Here is a 19,069-nt window from a genome sequence, read left to right as displayed (position 1 = left end):
GTGACAGTTTGTTGAACTTTGATTGTGTTTGAGGTCGTCGGGACGACGCAGCTAAAAACTCGGCTGCAGGTCTGAAACCCGCTGAGATTCCAAGTTATGAGTTATGAGTATTTAGGTTGTTTACAATGTGTCAGGAGGTAGGCTGGGATCTCCCTTTAAGAGTGGGCGGGCCACAGGTCTGGGCGGTCCTGTTCCACACCTGGGGCCAATTCCAGTCATTACCTTGCCAGCAATATATGTCCTGTCTGTGTGTTTGTTCTGTGTTGGGTTGTTCGTCATCCATATCTCGTCCGTCCTGTCCAGTGATTGGGAGTCAAGTCTGCTGCGCTCCTCAGGTTATGGAGCAACCTGCTATTCGTCGGTCTGTGCTGTCATTATGAATAAAAGACTTGATTGAACTCAGCCTGCCTCCAGAGTCCTGCACTTGGGTCCTGTCTGCTATCCGTGACAGAACAACCCAACCATCATGGACCCAGCGGACTCTGGTCACCAGCTGCTAGGAGCAGTTGGGCGGCAGGGAAGCCGGCTCACTCAACGTGACGAGCAGTTGGCTGGTTTAACGGCGGGTCTCCACGACCTTTCACACCGACACACGTCAGTGGAGAGTCACCTGAACCAACTCACCGGTCAGCTCCAGCAGCTCATCACTCGCCTCTCGGTCCCAGAGGTTCAGGTTGCTGCTGCCGCCGCGGTGCCGCCAGCAACTTCTCCCGCCGCGGTGCCGCCAGCTGCTGCCCCCGTCGTGATGCCGCCATCACCGCTCTCAAGCCGAGCGCGCTTCTCGGGGGACTCCGGGGATTCGCGACCCTTCCTGGTGCAGTGTGGTCTCCACTTCGAGATGCAGCCGGGCGCGTTTCTAACAGAGAGGTCGAAGGTCACGTACATCATCTCCCACCTGTCCGGCAGAGCGGAGGCTTGGGCCACCGCTGAGTGGAACCGCCAATCCCGGCTGTGTGAAACGGTGGACGAGTTCGCAGAGGCGCTATCGAAGATTTTCGATCGGCGTCCCGGCGGACAGGAGGCGGCTCGAGCACTGGCAGCGCTGCGTCAAGGCAGGAGGTCGGTGATCGATTACGCGATTGAGTTCCGCACCCTCTCTGCAGACTGCGCCTGGAACGATGCGTCACTGCGGGACACCTTCCTCTACGGGCTGGCCAGCCCGGTTCGCGATCAGCTCTTCCTGGTGGATCTCCCCGACGGCTTGGACTCCCTCATTGCCCTGGTGGTCAAGATGGATAATTGTCTGACGGTCCGTGATCGCCTGAGGCAGACTGACCAGCAGGGAGGAGAATCCAGGAGCGCACGGGAGGAGCACGCCCCTCTCCGCCCCACCTCCCAGCAGGAGCGAGTCCCGAGCGCTGCACAGCTTCCGGTGGAGCCGATGCAGCTTGGCCGCACCAGCATCTCCACGCAGGAGCGGCATCGGCGCCTGACCGGCGGCATGTGTTTGTACTGTGGTCAGCATGGGCACAGAGCTGCAGCGTGTCCTTTAAAAGAACAGGCTCACCTGGGTTCAGGAGGGCCCCGGTGAGTCTTAAGAACTCCTCCACTGCGCCTTTAAGAAGACTCACGCCGGCTCAACTGAGGTATGCCGACACCAAGTTGGACATTGACGTTTTCATTGACTCTGGTGCAGATGACAACTTTATGGACCTTAAGTGGGCTGAGAGACATAATATCCCCACTGAACTGTTATCAGTGCCCTTAAAGGCTTTTGCTTTGGATGGACGTAAAATATTTTCTATTGATAGAAAGACTCTTTCTGTTCAGTTATTGTTTGGTTCCTCCCATGTTGAGGAGATTTCATTTCATTTAGGTTTAAGTCCGTCCTACCCAGTTATCCTGGGCCTTCCTTGGTTACGTTTGCACAAGCCCCATATTGACTGGGAGTCGGGGGTTATTTTGAGTTGGGGAAGGAACTGTTCTGATCATTGTCGGTCAGTGTCTGGAGTTAAGGTTGCAGCTCTGGAGGTTCTTGTGTATCCGGACCTCGAGCGAGTTCCCAGCTGCTACCACGATCTAGAGGAGGTGTTCAATAAGGGGAAGGCAACATCACTGCCACCACACCGTCCTTATGACTGTCATTGATTTATTGTCAGGTACCACTCCCCCCAAGGGTCGCATTTACTCTCTCTCACAACCCGAGAATCAGGCCATGAAAGATTACATTGAGTCTGCCTTAGAGGCTGGGATAATCAGACCCTCGTCCTCCCCTGCAGGGGCAGGTTTTTTCTTTGTGGCGAAGAAGGACAAGACACTTCGGCCGTGCATTGATTACAGGGGCCTCAATGAGATAACCGTTAAGAACCGCTACCCACTACCCCTCATGACTTCGGCCTTTGAACGCCTGCAGGGAGCCAAGCTCTTTACTAAGCTGGACTTCCGCAATGCATACCACCTGGTCCAGATTAGGCAGGGGGACGAGTGGAAAACGGCGTTTAACACACCTTCTGGCCACTACGAGTATTTGGTGATGCCTTTCGGGTTATGCAATGCTCCTGGACTTTTCCAGAATCTAGTCAATGATGTGCTGAGAGACGCATTGAATAAGTTTCTGTTCGTTTACCTCAGTTACATTTAGATTTTTTTCTTCGGATCTTGCCAGTCATGTTAAGCATGTTCGTTATGTTTTGGAGCGTCTTCCGAGCAACAACTTGTTTGTCAAAGCCGAGAAATGTGTTTTTCATGCTCCCAAAGTTTCTTTTCTTGGGCACATCATCTCAGAGGGGAGGGTGGAGATGGACAGGGAGAAGGTCAGGGCTGTAGTGGATTGGCCGACCCCGGGTAGCCGCAAACAATTATTACGATTTTTGGGGTTTGCTAACTTCTACCGGCGGTTTATCAGGGGATTCAGTTCCATCGCGGCGCCACTACATGCCTTAACTTCTCCCAAGGTCCCGTTGTCTTGGGGTCCCTCAGCTGAGCAGGCGTTTTCTGAGCTCAGGGCCAGGTTCACCTCCTCTCCCGTGATTAGAGTTGCGGATCCCGGATGGCAGTTTGTGGTGGATGCTTCAGATGTCGGTGTCGGGGCAGTGCTCTCTCAGCGCAGCAGTGAGGATGGGAAGCTGCACCCATGTGCCTTTTTTTTCCAGGCAGCTGACCCCGGCTGAGCGGAACTATGACATTGGTAATCAGGAGCTCCTGGCCATCAAGTCTGCGTTGGAGGAATGGAGGCATTATCTGGAGGGTGCAGAGCACCCATTTGTGGTATGGACCGACCATAGAAACCTCGAGTACATCAAGTCGGCCAAACGATTAAATTCTCGGCAAGCTCGGTGGGCTCTGTTCTTCACGCGGTTCGACTTTGTGGTGTTGCATCGGCCTGGGTCTAAGAACGTGAAGCCTGATGCCCTTTCCCGGGTCTTTGAGCCGGATCCTGCTCCTCGCTCCCCCACGCCAATTTTACCTCCGACCTGTGTGGTGGGGGCGGTGACGTGGGAGATTGAGGAGCAGGTTCGACGGGCTCTGGAGGGGGTGACGGTGCCGCCAGGTTGTCCTCCCAATCCCTGTTTGTGTGTCCCCCGGTACGGTCTAGTGTTATTCAATGGGTCCACACTAACCTTCTCTCTTGTCACCCAGGAACTCAGCGCACCATGTTTGTGGTGAGACAGCGCTTCTGGTGGCCAGGAATGAACAGGGAGGTCCGTGAATATGTCCGGGCTTGCCCTGTTTGTGCTCGTAACAAGACCTCTCGGTCTCGCCCCTCTGGTCTGTTGCAGCCGCTCCCAGTACCCACCCGACCATGGGCAGTCCTGTCAATTGACTTTGTAACTGGCCTCCTGGACGCAGAAGGGTTTACCACCATCCTCACCGTAGTGGACCGGTTTTCTAAGATGGCCCACTTTGTGCCCTTAGCGAAACTCCCATCAGCCAAGGAGCTGGCAGAGGTGATGCTGACGCATGTGTTCCGCCTTCACGGGTTCCCGCGGGACATTGTCTCTGACAGGGGGGCCTCAGTTCGTGTCTTGGTTTTGGAGGGAGTTTTGCAGGCTGTTGGGAACTACGGTGAGCCTTTCGTCCGGGTACCACCCAGAGTCTAACGGCCAGACGGAGAGGGTGAACCAGGAGCTGGAGTCCATCCTTCATTGTCTGGTCTCTGACAGTCCGGCTTCTTGGTACAGGCAGTTAGTCTGGGTGGAGTACGCGCACAACTCCCTTCCCTGTTCATCCACTGGGCTGTCTCCCTTTGAGTGTGTGTATGGTTACCAACCTCCCCTGTTCCCTGCCCTGGAATCGGAGGTTAGTGTCCCTTCAGCTCTGGCGATGGTGCGCGCTTGGCTCAAGGCCAGAAGCAAGCTCTTGCAGTGTTCTGCCGAACGCAAGAGGCTTGCAGACCGGCGCCGGGTTCTCGCACCAACTTACGCGGTTGGTCGCGTGTGTGGCTCTCCACCCGGGACCTGCCTATCCGCTCAGACGCGAAGAAGCTGGCGTCAAGGTTTATTGGACCTTATCAAATAGTTTAGCTTGTTGGCCCCTCTGCAGTCCGCCTTCGTTTGCCCCGCTTGCTTCGCGTCCACCCCACCTTTCATGTGTCGAAGGTTAAACCTGCCCAGGTTAGCCCCCTGGTTCCCTCTTCAAGAGCCCCTCCTCCTCCCCGTATGGTAGAGGGTGAGGAGGTTTTTACTGTCAGGCGGCTCCTTGCAGCTCGCCGGCATGGACGGGGGTTTCAATACCTGGTGGATTGGGAGGGGTATGGCCCTGAGGAACGTGCCTGGGTACCTGCTAGGGACATTTTGGACCCAGGCATGATCAGGGACTTCCACAGGCAGCATCCTGAGATGTCTGGGCCGTCTGGAGCCGGTCGTGGAGGGGGGGGGGGGGGGGGGTACTGTCAGGAGGTAGGCTGGGATCTCCCTTTAAGAGTGGGCGGGCCACAGGTCTGGGCAGTCCTGTTCCACACCTGTGGCCAATTCCAGTCATTACCTTGCCAGCAATATATGTCCTGTCTGTGTGTTTGTTCAGTGTTGGTCTGTTAGTCATCCATGTCTCGTCCGTCCTGTCCAGTGATTTGGAATCAGGTGTGCTGTGCTCCTCAGGTCGAGGAGCAACCTGCTATTCGTCGGTCTGTGCAGTCATTATGAATAAAAGACTTGATTGAACTCAGCCTGCCTCCAGAGTCCTGCACTTGGGTCCTGTCTGCTATCCGTGACACAATGTATAGGTTGTTTGCAGGGTTGAGGTAGTTTACAGTGTTTATGTTGTTTACAAGGTTGAGGTTGTTTACAGTGTTTATGATGTTTACAATGGATTTTTTTTATTTTAAACATGTACAATTATTTTTTTTACTATTTGTACATGCAAAAGAAAGAAAAAGCAAAAATATTTAATATACATAGAGCCAATACAAAACACTGCACATTGTTTGAAAAAGGAGTGGGGAGAAGTAAAAAACTTTTTAAATTCCCCACCCCTTATCTATTCTTTAGTTTGTCCACAGATATTCTTATAATTACATAATACAGCTCTATAAATATATACTATTGAGGATCCCTCCAACTCAAGAGGTTTTTCCTTTAATAAATTTGATATATACACTTCATACATATCTGTAGAAACATATACCATATATATACTTCATAAATATCTATATAAATATATACTTACAAAAACAAAACTATACTACATACATATCTTTATAAATATATACCATATATACCTTGTTACAATCAAACAATCAATACTAATCTATTTAGAGACTATTCCATTTATAGAGACATGTTTAGGTTGTTTACAGTGTTTAGGTTGTTTACAATGTTTGGATAGTTTACAGTGTTAATGTGGTTTACATTGTTTAGATTGTTTACAGGGTTTAGGTTGTTTACAATGTTTCAGTTGTTTACAGGGTTTAGGTTGTTTACAATGTTTATCTTGTTTACAGGGTTTAGGTTGTTTACAGGGTTTAGGTTGTTTACAGAAGTACACAGACATGATGTTTTTATTTTCATCCTATTTAAAGCCGTTTTGCTTAGCAACACATTCGTCATTCACATAAACAGAAAGTGGGCGACGGGACTGAGGAAAGAAACGGATCAGAATTTACTGTATTAACAGTCAATTGATTCCATTTAAAGTCTGTAAGGTTTTGTGTCTGTCACCATGTTTTCATAATAATAATAAACAATAACAGTAATAACTCTGTTGTTTTCTTCTTTCTTGGACACTAAACAATCCCTCAGCAGAGCACAGCAGGATTCAACTAACAGCTTATTTAATTGCAGTTTGTGATGTTTTGTCACGGCTGCTGTCGGACGGCGGCATTAACCTTTCTGCTGCTGCTGTCCGGAGGGCAGATTGGAAATCTTTAGCCGTCTGACCGGCGTCGCTCCACCTGCTTCCTCCACCTGCTGATGTGGGCTGATTAAAAGCTGGCGGGGGGGCTTCACCCGGGCCGGAGGGACCAGACTGGTCCTGTGCTCAGTCCAGTACAGACACATTAGAATCCCATCAAAACTCAACAATAATTCACTTAAAATGTTAATTCATTCATTAAAACAGCATCAATTCATTAAAACCTTTTATTGATTAATTGAAAACAGCATTCATTCATTAAGACTTCATTAATACTTTTCATTAATTCATTAAAACTTAACATTATCTGCTGACACCAGCTCGTCAGCGACCAAAGAGGAACCTATGAAAACTTTCACTCAAAGATTTCTACTGATAGAACTTACTATCAAGTCAAATGATAGGGAAACAATGCAGAGCTTCTTCATGAACCTGGCTGCTTGAAAATACGTATCTGCATGACAAGAACACCGAGAGAACGACCACCACAGACCCTCTGAATGTTTCAGTGTGTCGGAGAGCAACATCAAGGAAGGACCAGAGTCCAACTGGACACCAGAACCTTTTTCAAAGTAGCTTCTGTGCTTTTAACCTTGTGCTTGTAACCCACACTCAAATATTTACGCTGGAATCTCCTCTGTGATAAATCATGAAAGAGGAAATGATCTGAGTGTGTGTGTGTCGGAGAAACAAGCTCCGACGGCAGCGTTTCTGCTCCGCAGTCAAACCGGTTCAGACAGTGAACTAAACAAACAAAGCAAATGTTGTTTTTTCCCCCCAGAAAGCACAACGCGCTCATGATGTTCACAGATACTGTTTACTCTTGGTCTTCTTAGTTCTGTACTTCATATTTATTTTCATGATCAACAAATTTCTCATACCTCAGTGTCGGACAACTGATACAGATACACTTCAGTTTTATAGGAATACCTATAGGTTTATAGGAATACCCAAAGGAACCGGCCCACTGGGGGGGGGTGGGGGGGACCAGGGAGCCTGGAGGTTCAAAACCAGCCAACTGGGGGGTCCATATCTAGCCCACTGGGGGGCGGTCTAAAACCAGCCCATGGGATGGAAGGGTCCATCAATTAAGCGACGGTCAACAACCCGCTGTACTTGCAAGTGAGCGCTGTCTGCCTGCAAACACGTGGCCAAAATTGTGGGATCAGTAGGCGAGTACCGCCTCCGTACGGATTTGAGACACGCCGTAGCACTTTTCCTGCATGAGAAAATGTCGCTGTGTTCGGGCCACGGATTCACTCCTGTACGAGTGACGTGCTTCCATCTACAGCCAATGAGCACGCTCTGACTCCGTGAGTAAAGTAAGTTGAACAAAAAAAAAAAAAAAAGAATGTTATAAGTAACATTTCAGTGATGAAGCTGTATTTCTGAAATCAAATAATCCAAAGTGAAAACGCAGCTTCAAAAACGACAGCTTGGAGTGATGCGTTCAGGTGCTCGTTAAACTGTGGGAAACCCGACGTCTTGGGTTTGCAGGGCTCAGAGTTACTTTACATGCCTTTTTGGAATTATTGATTTGAAGGATTGGATTTCAAAGTATCTCTGTCACGGTTAAAGACATGATTTAAATATGACTGATGCAGTCATTAGCCAGGTGGAACGTATATGACCAGTTTCTGGGTGGGGGGGGGCATCCTGTGTGCAAAGAAGATCATTCTTCATGAGAAACAAAGCCATATGATACCATACCAAATATATATGGGAATATACTAGATATATGAAACATGTCAAATATCAATTAGAAATAATTTTATTTTCACCGAAAAAAATCTGAAATCTCATTCGAGGATGAGTTGTCCGTTCACCCTTCATTGGTTCACTTTTATAATCATTATCAACGTATTATTTCCCCATATTTCCACACCATAACTCAGATATGGAAGCATGAGGGAGTTGTTGCTGTGGATTGCTCGTATATATTTGGAAATATAATGACTGCTTTTTTATTTCACTTCCCCCTCTGTGATTATAAATTATGTGTCTGTGTGTGTAATAAATACATCACTATTTATCGTTGGTCACTGAAATGTTACAAATAATCCACTGATTATAAAAAGTCTTCTATCTGGGAATCGTCTATCTGGAAAAACTCAAGTTCATCGAACTTGCATGCACTTACAACATGCAAGTGAGTAAGGACACTGTACATGAGTAGTATGTATAAGTACGGCCTCCACAGGATAACGTGCCAATCACATGGAGATCTTACGTTGTAAGTACCTACAACTCACTGACCACTTGTGCAACGTATAATGCAGCAACCGCTCACAGCCAGGCGTGGCGTGCGGGGTCATGTACTTACACCTTACATTGACGTACTCCCTCCCTGCTCTTGCCACTCTCTCACCACGTTTTCAGAAAAACATGCCGGCCGTTGCCTCCCCCAAAAAAACGTACAGACTAAAAACATGCAGGGTGGGTTGTGACCGTCGCTTTACAGAGACACAAACTGAAATCGCCACCAAATAAAGAAATTCTCAAAACAAAACTCCAAGCTAACTTGCTTGCTAACAGCTAACTCAAAGATTTAAAAGATGTGACACATACAAATTCCTCAGTGTGGCGGTCAAACATAGTTTGTCATTCTTATGTGAAGGTCACTTTCCATCATGCTGCCGCTCGCCACCAGTCGGAGCTACCGAGCCAAACAAATAGCTAACGAGAGATGTCGGGGCCCAGGACTAAAACTCCAGAGAAAACAAACTATTCAAAAACCGATGAAGTTGTTGAACGCTGTGATTAAAGACTTAAAATATCTCAAAATCCCTGAAATATAGCTGGTGGACATGTTAAATATTTTATTCAGACAAAGAAATTAGGCAGAACAATTAGCTCAACCGATGCTCACACCGCATTAATTCTGCTTCATGACACTAAATCAATAAATCAAACTGTCTCTTCTATAACAAAACACATAATGACGTTTATATAGACTGTGATAAGAAGTTAACAACCTGATGAAAGGTCTCTATTGCTCCCTGGTGGCCAGCTGCTATATGTCCCACTGCAATTAAGACTTTTTTTAATTGCACCATTTACCATTTGTTTATTTTCTCTCCTTCGAGTTTGTTTGAATGTTAGACTGGAACCGTTTCATAGAGGTCAGAATATCATGACCACAGAAATCCAGTTGGAAATAACAGAGCAAGGAAGCAAAGACACCGTCGGGTCATCTGTTCGCGGGCACGCTGTGGTTTTGGGGTGTTGATTCCTCAAATTACCGAACATTTCAACTCGTTCCTGAATATTCATCTTCAGATCCCACAGATTGCTCTGATTAAGCTGTTCAGGGAAACTTCACCCTAATTTTCTATTTTCACATCAAAGCAGGGTTTTGATGTTTTGTGTGTTTTGAGATGAATGTTTTAATCTGTTCATCAAAGTTTTTAACCTCAAAGTTGATCTCTTTTTTAAGTTTTGCTGCTCAACAAGATGTGGTCAGAACCGTCGAGGTTGGCAGCTGGACGTTCAGAACATCGATGGCGTCATGAGACCCACAATGTGTGAAACTGCTGGCACCCCTCAGATCATGAGCTGTCTGGAACACGTATCCCAGCACAACAACATGCACCATTTTGCCACTCTTAACTTTTGCTTTGTCTCCCCATGAACATCTGCCCGGCGAGTCTGTCCCGTCGCCCTGCAGCCTGTCACATGTTCACAAAGGTCAACAAACGGCTCGGAGACGGCAAACAGGCAGTCTTACCTCTTGGCTGGTTCCTCAGCTGGTTGAACAGGGCGAGATTCTGGAGGAGATATGAGGCATCCAGAGCAGCTGACCAGCCGGCCTGTATCCACACTCCGCGACCGACTGAGTGACTGGCTGGAGGGGGGCTGGATCAGCGGGTGACTGAGTGAAAGGCCAGTATTCAGCTGGAGGCAGCAGAGTCAAAGCCACGCCCCTGACGAAGCAGCTGACTGTGGCTGTGGGGAAGGAAGGATGGAAGCTGCTTTAATGGCTCTGTGGTTCACTCACTGGCAACACTTCTCTCCACACGGTTCACTGGAACATCCCAGAAACAGACCGACCAGAAACTGATTCCAAACAACTGAGCCGAAGATGATGAACCCAACGACGACCCTGGAACTCCAAGGATCTGACACAGCGAGCTCTTGTGGCCCAGAATGGCTGCAGACCCTCAAAACGCCAAGATAAACCATCAAGTGTTTCTTTATGATTTGGATGAATGAACTTTGCTGTGCATCAATCTGTTTGGTCTTCATGAACCTTCTTTCCTGGGAACCACCAGGCTGGTGTGCTAACAGCTGTTGGTTCTGCCACCACACACGCTAAGTTTAGACCCTCAATAAATCAGAGACCTTCAGAATAAAAGCAGTGTTGCTGCAACACAGTGTTTCTGCAGGCTTGATGGTGAGGAAGCACCAGACATGGGTCAGGGTCTGGCCTCTGCTGTGCTGGAAGATAATTACATTCACTACATTCCCTCACATTAGAGTAACTACCAAGGTCATGATCCTGTAAGAACACAAACAATGGAGTTATTATTTTACTCATTTTCCTTTCATTAACTGCACTATTGTCAACATCTGTCTGCTTCCTGCTATATTTTGTTGAAATGGCTCCTTTATGTGTTGAGTTCATTTGCACTCCAGTTGTTGTGTCATTAGTTTGTCAGGTCCGATGTTTTGGACGATGGCGCGATGCTTGAATTGGAAAAACATTTTCTTAAACTGAATGAATCCAAGCTATACTGTGGGAACTTGTCAGGGCACCACTGTCTGGTCCTCCAGCTTCCTGCCTGGATGCTGTGTCCGCAAGATGCCTGCAGAGGAGAACCTCCAGAACCTCCACGACAGAACTCACCCCGGATGCTATCTGTTTGTCCTCTCCCATCAGGCAGGTGAGTTCCGCAATATAAAAACTTGGACTAATAAGTTAAGGAACCTCTTTCACACACACCCCCTACCCCTCTCACACTCCACCCCCCCCCCCCCCCTCCTCCTACCTGCCTCTGACTCTGATTCCTGATTGTGAGAAGGTGCTGTGGTGTGATGATGAGTTAACTTGAACTCCAGGTTGATTCAGGTTGAAACACACAAAACAACAAAGTATACCATCCATCAGGGTGTCAGGAGAAACAGAAAGACATAAACCAGGGTCATTAAACACGTTATATGAACAGTAGTCCTGTCACATAAGGAGAGACTGGCCCGAGACTCTTCAGCGGTCGAGAAATAAACAGTTTCTGAAACCTTCGGTTCGGATTAAGTGAAATGACTGATACTTGTGCAAAACTATACTTCCTCATGTTAGCTCTCTGGTGAACATTATTTAATACATTAGCACAGAAAAAAACTTGACCGTTTGAAATAGAAAAAAGTTGTCTTCATGGTTGCTGGTTAAATGGTCGCCTGGTTAACTAGTTACCTAGTTAAGAAGTTGCCTGGTTAAGAGGTTACTTGGTTAAGAAGTCACCTGATTGAAAAGTTACCTGGTTAAGAAGTCTCCTGGTTAACTAGTCACCTGATTAAGAAGTTGCATGGCTAAAATGTTGTCTGGTTAAGAGGTCACATGGTTAAAACTGCCTGGTGAAGTAGTCGCCTAGTTAAGAAGTTGCCTGGTTAATAAGTTGCCTGGTTAAGAAGTCACCCGGTAAAGGAGTTGCCTGGTTAAGAAGTCACCTGATTAAAAAGTTGCCTGGTTAACTAATCGCCCGTTTAACTTGTCACCTGGGTAAGAATTTACCTGATTAAGAAGTCACCTGGTTAACTAGTCGCCTGGTTAATAAGTCACCTGGTTAACAAGTCACCTGGTTAACTCATTGCCTGGTAAAGGAGTCACCTGGTTAAAAAGTTGCCTGGTTAAGAAGCTGACTAGTTAAGATGTTGCCTGGTTAAGAAGTCACCAGGTTAATAAGTCACCTGGTTAAAAAGTTAATTACCTACTGAGGGTGAGATGTGGTTTTGATGTTTTCCTCTTTCTCCTCTGTTAATTTCTGCTTCGCTGTCTGTGTGTCTGTCTCTGTGTAACAAGAGGGCGGGGCTTCAGCTGGGAACACACACACTGTTGTCAGTGAGAGCCTAGTGGGGCAGCCTCGGGTCAGGTGTGTGTGTGTGTGTGTGTGTGGGGGGGGGGGGGTTAAAACAGGAAGCAGGTAAATGTGGGACGGCCGCAGGTGAAATGGAGGAAATACATTCTCCATGTTGTCAGAGAGTAGGATTCAAGTTGAGTTTTGACATTGGATTTTTCCTGAGATGAGCGCAGTGCGAGACAGGTGCACCAGGTGTTCATGCTGGTTGGAGGACTGAGAGGACAAAAGAGGACGTGAGGAGGGAGCGTCACCACAGAAACCACTGCCAGATGCCTCAGAACGCTGGAGGCTGCACAAGTTATCACTGACATGCACCATCCTGATAACCGTTACTTCAAAGCAGGTGATCAACTCACTAGTTCCAACTCAGTTTTCCCTTCAGGACCAGTGCATTCACATGAAAGGGGCGGAGATTGTAGCCTCTGACCAATCACACAGTGAGAAACGCAGCTGACTTTCCCATAGAGGAGCAGTTATTCTCTGAGAAAATGAAGGATTAAAACACCTCCAGCAGTTAAAAGCAACTCTGCTGCTGCAGCCAAAGCCTGAACATTCCTGACTGGTTAATGCTGACTGGTTAATGTTGACTGGTTAATGCTGACTGGTTAATGTTGACTTGTTAATCCTGACTTGTTAATGCTGACTGGTTAATGCTGACTAGGTAAGATTGGAGCACATTAATTCATGGAACAACATAAACGGACAGCACTGTGGTCACTCAGTTTGATTGGGTTCCAGCAGAAAGGTTCCAGGCCGAGCTTCCTCACTGCTCTTCTTTTACTTTATTTTACATCCACTTGAGTTTCACCTGTGTGAGTTTGTTTTGTGTTGGAATATTAATTCATCGCCGTGACGACAGGAGTAGTTCAAGTTCCATAAACTCATGTTTGTGCAGTTCTGTCAGCATGAGCATTATAATTAAACCATTATTCCAGATCAACCCTGGTGGAGCAAAACAGACTTGGAACAAGTCAAGAATAAAAACATCCTTCGAGGCCTCAGTGACCAGGATTTATTTTATTATGTCAAAAAGATTGTTCTAAATACTTTCTCCTCTCTTCTCTGCTGAACCCGCCCACCAATCACCATCATTTAAGAATAGGCAGGTAATTTTCCAAGAGATCTGATTGGTCAGGAGGCGGAGCTTTAAGGCCCCTGCAGACTCCCTTTTTGAAGCCATAAGAACAAGACGAAAGTTCGGCAGTGACGTCAGCAAGCTGCCGAACTGTTCATACTCCACAACACGGTGCTGAACTCGCAGGCCACGCCCCTTGCAGCATGTACCCATCTTGACAAGTCAAACATTTGGATAGGGCAGCGAAAGCGTGCGACAATGGTGGAAAGAGTAGTTTTCGAGTGGATGAGAGAGGAAGAGGATGATGAAAGACGGATGTTCAAAGCTGAGGAGGAAGAATTGTTATTAAGATATGCTCTAGCGGAGGAAATGAAGAAAGGCCGACCGCAAGACGCTGCTGAACTCGCAGACCACGCCCCCCTGCAGCAGGCCACACCCCCTCACAGCAGCCACACGTCAGCGTTTTAACTTTTCCACTGCACAGTTTATTTTTCGCCTCCTGTCCTGTCAGAAATCTATTTCTCTGAACTGTTTCAGAAATAAAATAGAGAGTTTTTTGTACGAGAGCAATGTTTGTCCGGTTTTAACTGCAGGAGCTGACCGCTTTGAGTGATGCGTTCAGGTGCATCATGGCATTTTAACAAGCTGCAGCATTCAGACAGTAGCAATGTTAGAAGCTAAATATGATTAAAATATGACTGATTTTGATTAGCGCGCTGGAATAAGCATGTGCAGCACACGTCAGTGCCGAAGTTTCGCCAGCGCGGCTCCTATTGAGTTTGGCCAGGACGGCTGGCACTGCCCAAACAAATTTGTTCGGCCAGAAGGAGCCCGCTGGCGGAAGTGATGTCATTTTGTTTGCCAGCATACGTCACTGCGGAACTTTCGTCTTGTTCTTATGGAGTATGACCTTCACACTCACTGTGATCTTATCCAGAATGTATCCTGCTCCAACTTCAACCTGCAGCAGCCACATGAAGCAACTTTAACCTGCCAAATGTCAGCTGGTATTAAAGGCTTGTTAAGTTAAACCTGAATACAATGTGCTAGGATGCTAAATGCTAACCTCCAGAGACCATGAAGCAAAGTTCTTTCACTGCTGCAACATTTCAAAGCTTATGCAGTTGGAGGTATTTCTGAATTTTGACTTGTTGAGACCCATCCTCAAATACTGGTTAACATTCAGTAAATATCCCAAGAAGCTTTTTCATTCACTCTGCCTGAAGCGTTCAAGTTCAAACTCACTGGTTCGTACTTTCCTTAAGTTTCTCAATGTGACAAAGAGGTTCTTAAACGGCTATTTGTTCCTTTCTCCCGTTTCTCTCATTAGGAAGTTGCGTGGTGACTCAGGGTGCAGAGATGGTCCGAACACTGACATGGAAGACGGGCCAACAATTTGTCGCAAATCCCATATCAACCTTCAGATTCCCTCAGTACCCATCAGACAGCGTCCATATGAACGTCTCTACTGCATGCAGCTCCTTCACTCTCATAATACACAATGCAGCTGTTTGTAGCATGCTGTTTCCACATTCCAGTGTTAAAGCACATGAACACACTGAGGTCTGAGGAAACACTTCACCAGTGGGAAAATCACATCACATGATCACAACCGACAAACTGCAGCAGTGACCCACCGAGTCAAGGCTTGGTTCAACCTTTCTATTTATGTAGCTTTAGCTTCGTTTCAATCTGCCAACATGATGGAGAGGGAAACAAAAGCAAGCCGAAACCCTTTCCGCTTCCTGATTTACCAACAAACTGAAACCAAACAAATAATAATGGTTTACTCATAGAATCCATTCTCACCTTCAACATCACATCTTGGTACAACTTCCTCACCAGCAAACACAAAATAAAACTATCCCGCATCACCGCCCAAGCCAGTAAAAGAATTGGCTCAGCACAAACTCCACTGTCCCTCCTGTATGAGCACTCCGTGATCAGGGAAGCCATCCTGATCACAGAGGAACCCTCCCATCCCCTCCATCACTCCTTCACCCTCCTCCCATCAGGCAGAAGATACAAAGTCCCACTAGCCAGAAAAACAATATGCAAAAAATCATTCATTCCTTCTGCAGTCACAGCCCTCAACAGCAGAGGAAACATAACTCCAAGAACCGAATAACTGGCAGCCGGCCCGTTCCCTTCTCTGTGATTTTAAGTAATAATGTTGTTGTATACTGTCATTTAATACACATTTTATGAGTATTGCTGTTCTGTTCTTAGTGACTTTTATGTGTGTGCGTGTTAAGCATTTTTTGAGCTCTGTCAAAAGACAATTTTCTGACACCCTTGGGTCAGACAATAAAACTCTATCTAAAAAAAACAACAAAGAAACACTAGAGGACACGCCCACTCTCACCGACACAAGACAGCAGGGAACGTCAGTTCCAGCTCAATCACAGCGTCTTGTGGCGGTCAATCACAGTCTTCTGATGGTCCATCATAGTGTCTTCTGACGGTCCATCACAGAGTCTTCTGGTCTTCTGACAGTCCATCACAGAGTCTTCTGGTCTTCTGACAGTCCATCACAGAGTCTTCTGACGGTCCATCACAGAGTCTTCTGACGGTCCATCACAGAGTCTTCTGACGGTCCATCACATAGTCTTCTGACGGTCCATCACATAGTCTTCTGATGGTCCATCACATAGTCTTCTGACGGTCCACCACACAGTCTTCTGACGGTCCATCACATAGTCTTCTGACGGTCCATCACATAGTCTTCTGACGGTCCACCACACAGTCTTCTGACGGTCCATCACATAGTCTTCTGATGGTCCATCACATAGTCTTCTGACGGTCCACCACACAGTCTTCTGACGGTCCATCACATAGTCTTCTGATGGTCCATCACATAGTCTTCTGACGGTCCACCACACAGTCTTCTGACGGTCCATCACATAGTCTTCTGACGGTCCATCACATAGTCTTCTGACGGTCCATCACATAGTCTTCTGACGGTCCATCACATAGTCTTCTGACGGTCCATCACATAGTCTTCTGACGGTCCATCACATAGTCTTCTGACGGTCCATCACATAGTCTTCTGGCAGTCGATCACAGAGTCTTCTGACGGTCCATCACATAGTCTTCTGATGGTCCATCACATAGTCTTCTGATGGTCCATCACAGAGTCTTCTGATGGTCCATCACATAGTCTTCTGGCAGTCGATCACAGAGTCTTCTGACGGTCCATCACAGAGTCTTCTGACGGTCCATCACAGAGTCTTCTGATGGTCCATCACATAGTCTTCTGGCAGTCGATCACAGTCTTCTGGGGCCTAATTCATAAAGGTTGCTGTAGCATAAAACAGGTCCTGAAAGATGCGTACACCACTTCCAATGCAAAGTTTGTGATCTTAAAAAATAAACTTTGCAGGAGAATGTGCATACCAGTACACAAACGTTGAACCTTGAGCAGCACATTGTGGAGACGAGGAACCTGCAGCGCTGGTGGTGAGAATTGGTGGAGAATTGAAGTCAGATTTATCTCATACATTAAATATCTTCAAATATCAGACTTACAGATCCACGTAATCATAAACAGCCAAGCTGCAGTGGTCTAGATGTTTCTTTAGTGGAACATTACTGCTGAATCAGCAGTTCTATGTTCACATGTTAAACTTTCATCTTCAAATGATACAGAGAACTGATTATACATTGTGACATGGTGTGTAACAATCAGTCTAATTTCAGAGTAAACACATAGATAGCGCAGCAACAGACGTGTGTAAAGCTGCAGTGTCAGGAGCAACACTGACTATCTGTCTCCAGTCGCTGGGGACATCTGTTCTGTTCCAGCTGCTTTTATTAGGATTTACAGCTATAACATACAAATATACTAGACTGTATGTACACAGTAACAACTAAAGTGAGTCTCTGTAAAAAGAACTGCAATTGAGATGGTTTACCAATGGGTTACATGTAAAATAAAGAACTTGTAGATTGTATATTTCTTATTTTATATTTATACATACGCGATACATGATACAGTTTCGTATATTTTTACGTTATGGCCATAAATCCTGATAAAACGGAACTTTTAGTGTGCTGTGGTCTCCACCAATGCTTATCGTCACAACCATGAGACCCCCATCTCCTCTGACCTCCACCTTCAGATCAAATTCTTCTTCCCCACCTCTGCAGTCAGACACAGCAGTGTGGCGACTGTCACACTACTTCCAGTGGTGACGACGCGCTGCCGATCGCTTGTTTATTTTTTTTATTAGTGATTCCACTACTGTGACACCAACTAATATCACTTTCCTGACCTCCATCTCCTCCATGACTGTTTCTCTCTCCATAAAATTCCTCTTCTTCATCTTTTCTGTCAGAATTTAGCGTCAAATGCCAGAGATCAACGGGCGGATTAAGATGCAAAAATATTGGTGAGGCACCATTTATAGTAGAAAGTGGGCATGTTGAGGGCGGGGCCTGAACCGTCCACCGGTGGATCGTGATTTACAGAAAGAAAGTGTGTGCAGGTGTGCGTATGCACAGTTTTATCGATCCAAATTTTTTGTGGCGCACGCCATTTTCCACTTTTGGGAGCCCCTCCATTTCTAGTAGGAATCCTACACAAGGTTTTATAAATGAGGCCCCTGGTCTTCTGGCAGTCAGTCACAGAGTGTCTTCAGTTTACTTTGACAGGCTTACATTTCATTTTGATAAACATAAACTGTGATCTCTGGTATCCCTCCAGTAGGTTTTAACTCTTAAAAGGTCAATAAAGACGACTGACTTTGGTTAAACTTCAAACGTGACTTAAACGATGTTGATGTGTTCCCACCCTGGATGTGTACTTTAACAGTTGTGCTGGTTCATTATCATGTCCACTGACCGAAGAAAGATAAATCAAAAGGTCCTCACTGTTCCAGGATGTTAGCAGCACTACCTGGAGAGACACCAAACACATCAGTACTGGATCATGCACTGAAACTGCTGATGCCCATAAAGATTCTCACAAATGAATGTTTAAAAAAAACCAAAAAAACAGTTAGTATCGGATACAAGATCATGACGACCATATTTTATCCTCTACAAGTTGCACTCCTGTCAGTTGTTTGGCTGGTATATTAACAAAGATCTTATATTTATAGTATATTATACATCTGCTGAAATACACATGAAGACTGAACATTCACATTACATACATTTTACTTTTATAACCCTTTCACTGCCCTCGACTACATCAACCCCACCAACCTCAGAAACATGACTAAATCATAACAGAACTGACGGATGGGAAAGGAGAACAAATAATAACAGCAGCAATGAAAAAGAGATGAAAAGGGGAAAACAACTGAGTAAAAGTCCATGATGCAGTGGAGGAAACGATTAAAGAATTGTTCTAAAGATCTGAGATTAAACTTGGTTGTTTCTAATCACAAGAATAACATGGCGTCTTTAAACCAGGCTGAGAAGCAGCGGCAGCAGACGACTTCCATCACAGAAGAAATGTCACCTGGTGAGGGTTTAGACAAGTTACTGCTCATCAATATCTTCTAATTAAAACCTGATCAGCACCTCCACTACCAAACTCGATTCAACACAAACCAAGTAAATCAAAGTCCATGTTTACGCTTGATGGTCGTGCAGTGAGCAGACAGATGCAGTCTGGTCTCAGTGA

The 19,069-nt window shown here is 46.3% G+C and overlaps 1 protein-coding gene across 1 annotated transcript in view; it reads right to left on the bottom strand.

Moving 5' to 3' along the window:
* Positions 1 to 19,069, bottom strand: part of LOC308140379 (ras-related protein Rab-27B-like) — a 114,082-nt gene that overhangs the window by 43,394 nt on the left and 51,619 nt on the right. Inside the window, exon 2 of the mRNA XM_080510141.1 lies at positions 10,016 to 10,233. The gene's annotated coding sequence lies outside the window, so the exon portion shown is untranslated. The remainder of the gene's footprint in view (positions 1 to 10,015; positions 10,234 to 19,069) is intronic.

This window comes from Blennius ocellaris (genome assembly GCF_963422515.1).
Source record: "Blennius ocellaris genome assembly, chromosome: 15".
Taxonomy (NCBI): Eukaryota; Metazoa; Chordata; class Actinopteri; order Blenniiformes; family Blenniidae; genus Blennius; species Blennius ocellaris.
Note: the sequence above shows the minus strand (reverse complement) of the source record. Positions and strands in the feature narration are given on the sequence as shown.